Genomic DNA, 4,418 nt, shown 5'->3' with positions numbered 1-4,418 from the left:
ACCACTGCATGTGTCAGGGGTGAACAGGGTCATAAATGTGTACAATAGTGGTCCCAATGATATTCACAGTGGCACACTATCCCTGGAATACCTGCACATGGTATGTGTCAGCGAACATTGTGTGTCAGCTATGGACATGTAGGTGTACCCTCCACACCACATAATGGATGCCATGGTATGGACCTCACATGACAGCTACAGATATGGAGAAGGACACAGTGACATGTACAACACTGTGACAATGCACTCAAACACATTACCAATGCACAGTGACTGACAACACCACAGAGTACACATATACTACCCACATAGAGGTTACCACTCCGGATTTACATATGTAAGTCACACCCATGACAGATGTCCAACAACCATAGTAACACCTCACACCATCCACAACCTAAATGACTGCTGTGTGTCGTCCGTGCCACTGCAATATAGTGCACATGTGGAGGTAAAAGTTCCTACCCACAGATGAGACATACCCTGCAATAAACCACACAGTGTTAAGAAGCAAGACTCTCCATGAGTACATGTCACACATACCCCTGCTGAATGTTAGTCAGATAGGTAATATGCCATATGAGTCACCCTGTGTAACTGTGCTACAGCAGCAGGTACCATCACACCACATGTGTCACAATGGTAAGGGTAGCAGAACAGTACGCTGCTGTAGTCCTAGGGGCAATAGCATATTGTATAGTATTGTATTGTAATGTAATGTATTGTGTTGTACTTCCATCATAGGTTCCATCATAGGTTCATACTAGGCTAACTGCCCTTGTGAGCCATTTAAAGCCTAGCCAATTATCCCTTGTGAGACTCAAACCCTGCACCTTGAGTTTGTAAGGCAAACACCTTAACCATTAGGCCACCCTCCCAACCCCGTATTGTATTGGTATGTTGAGGTGCCTCCTTCGTGGAGTGGAACCACTGCTGCTGTGCACCAGTGCACAGGTACATATCCTGTAGTCAGGCTAGTGTTACATAGCACTTCTATATGTGTGTTTAGCACCTGTCAGAGTTTATGTAGCATGCAACTGGGGATACCATCAGGTCCCATTCATGTTGTCTATTCTGCTTTCCTGAGGGTGGCTCTCACCTGGACAACTGTGATGACAGGGAGGTTACAGTCAGCTGGGATAACTATGTCTTATTTTGGGGGAGAGGGCGGGGTGACACTTGCACTGAACCTGTCTGCCACAATGTTGTCAATATCTGTGGTGTCAGTGAAATATTTGTTGTTGTGTACTAACTATGGGCATAGAGGATGGATTCTGACCAGGTTGCTAACATAACTGAAGAAGGCCTTCTGGTTATCTGTAGTGTCCCTCATGATTTCCCTCTCAAAGTTGCCCATGGATGTTTGTATGATAGAAAATAGATCCTTACTAGTGCTGCTCAGACATGCCCTCCCTTTATGGAATTATGCTCTGTCTTGCAGTAGCTTCCATCTTCTGTAATACAATCTGTCTATGGCTGGGGTCCACCAGACAGGATGCTGTCCCTTTGTGGAGAGTGTCTTGGTCATATATGGGATTGCATGATCCATGCATTCTCGGAGATGTCTGTAGAAAGCAATTGTGTAGGGGTCAGCATTGTGGGTTGTATTTGCCACTGGCGCAGTGGGCTGAAAGGATACCATGTCACTGTTACAAAGTGTAAAGTTTGCATCTGTAATGTTATTCACTATAGTCGTTTGTGCTGGTGGTGGAGGTGGGATATGTATATCCAAGGCAATCAGTGTGTGGTAAGCTCACAGTAGTTGATGATGTAGGCCATACAGTACCTAGATACAAACCCCCAGAGTGAGGAGGTGCTCTTGACCTGAATCAGTGTTCTGACTGCTGGGGTTTGGTAGTATGTCATATGGAGTGTGCCAGGTACTGTTGCACAGTTGCTGGCTGAGCACTGATACCTGGCCATTTACATGTGTATCCACCAATAGACAGACAGATGCTATATATGTGAGATATGTTGTATCATAACAGTCGAGTAGCATGTGTAGTATGTGTGCCAAATTCTCCTGACATATATTGCTGATATCAGGTTATTTTCTTTCTCAGGTACATGGCCCACCCGGAATCCCACTTACTCCACAGCTGAGGATGAGGAGATACACAGGAGCCTGGTGCGGGATTATGCAATACTCTTTCCCGCACCAGCCAGAATCAGCAGGAGAGGGCTGCACTGTGGCAAGACCTTGTCCGTCGGGTAAATGACATAGGCACGCATAATAGGACATATGAGCAGGTACGACATCACTGCAGTGATTTAATCAGACATGTCCATCAGCGTGCATCGGATATCCACAGGCAACAGGTCACCACAGGTGGTGGGGTGGCTACACATCCCCCAATCACCAGACTGGAGGGACTACTCATGAGTGTAGTGGCTCCAGTCCGCCAGCAACAACAACAGCAGCAGACATGCATTATGATGGAGGCTGGAGCCACAGCAGCAAGACAGTGAACGTGCAGGTAATATGCCATATGTATAGTTGACTGTTGTGTACACTGGTAGTTAATGCATGTGTGAGGTGTATCCTTGGTTTGTAGCTGTCACCATAGTATTTAATGTGCAAGTGTGATATCCTCAATATTGGCAGCTGACCTGTGAAAGGCGACTGTTGTACTACTGACCTGTATCATACTCAGTAACAATGGCACAGTTGTGCCCACTGACATTAGTTTCTTCACGTCTGCAGGTCCCTCTGGTATAACAGCAATGCAGCCTATCCATGCTAGTGAATGTGTATTAACAATTCCTGTAATAGTCTTGATAGTAATAGTACTATTTGGCTTACTTAGTAGTGCTCTTTGTATGCATGTAGGTGTGTCTGTGTCTGTGTGTTGATATCACGCATACTGAGTACTGTACAATTGTGTGAAACTGTGTGCATGTGTGCATGTATGCACCTGTACATGTGTGCATGTGTGCATGTGTGCATGTGTGCACCTGTGCATGTGTGCATGTGTGCACCTGTGCATGTGTGCACATGTGCATGTGTGCATGTGTACATGTGTGCATGTGTGCATGTGTGCACGTGTGCATGTGTGCATATGTGCATGTGTACATGTGTGCACCTGTGCATGTGTGCATGTGTGCATGTGTGCACCTGTGCACCTGTGCATGTGTGCATGTGTGCATGTGTGCATCACTGGTAATGTGTAGACATTCTAAACTGTGTTTCCTGTTTCCCTCCCACAGGTTCTGGTGCTGCTCTGGTGTCATGTAGCAGGGAACCTGAATCAGGTGCCGTGGGTACTGATAATGATGACATCTGTGTAATGGCACAGGAAGGTATGCCAGGGTCCGCCATTGGTCAGCCGGTTGACAGTACACAGCTGTCGACCCCATCAATGCGCACAGTTATACTGCCAATACACCCTTTGTCACCAATGTCCCTAGGTGATGGACAGCATACAGTGGGCATTGACCAGGGTAATGTGGTATCTGTGGCACATGCCTCACCACACAGCAGCCATGGGCATGGCCCAGAGATGGTACCACACAGACAGATGTCCAGGGGTTCTCGTGGGAGCATCCGTGGGTGTACTGCCCCTGTCAGACGTGCCCACAGAGGTCTTACAACCTCAGCTATGTTTCGGGCTGTCATGCAGGCACAGTCATGTATGGAACGGTACACCAGACAGGGTCTGAGGGAGCTGACAGCATGTCGCACAGCCATGACTGACAGTATGCGTGACATTGCGGCTGCCATCCGTGATTTCACCGGTCATAGACAGACGTTGTGGGGACATATTAGACCGGTTCCACAACTACATGTCCATGAGCCAGGGCGATGGTGGGCGGTTGAGGCATCGACGTGGCCATATGCCAGCAACAGCAGCAGCTGGCAGTCATCGCGGATGACAACAGGGCCGCGGCCGCCCCCGTAGTGCCAGCAGCAGCCCCAGCAATGCTGGGTCTGTGCTGTCATCAGACTGCCCCAGGAGACCACGTGCACGTGGCTCTGGCCAGGCCCGACAGAGATCTGTGTCCAGTCAACGAACACCTGCTTCTGATGACAGTACCCAGTCTGGGTTGGTACCGGATACGGTCCATAGCACCCCTGCAAGGCACAGGTACCGTGTCCGTGGCCAGAGACACTGATCTGTATGACCTGGCAGGTACAGTCTGTGGCTGTCCACAAACACCAGTATATGGCAGCCATATGGTGGAACTGTGTGCATCCGTACACACATGCAAATTGACAACACCTAGGGCTACCGCATATACGCACACAGTGCATCAACATTGCCCCACCTTCTACTGCTGTCCCTCACCAACACACATACACATACATGTCAATCGGTGGTATCGGTGGCTGACTCAGGCATACCAAGTTCACACCCTGTGTATATGATGAAACTGTGCCACCTCCTGCAATCTGTAACAACTGTTCAGGTACAGGTTAA

This window comes from Protopterus annectens, chromosome 11.part0 (genome assembly GCF_019279795.1).
Source record: "Protopterus annectens isolate FY-2018-M chromosome 11.part0, PAN1.0, whole genome shotgun sequence".
Classification (NCBI taxonomy): Eukaryota; Metazoa; Chordata; order Ceratodontiformes; family Protopteridae; genus Protopterus; species Protopterus annectens.
The sequence above is the reverse complement of the archived record's forward strand: the minus strand, read 5'-3'. Positions refer to the sequence as shown.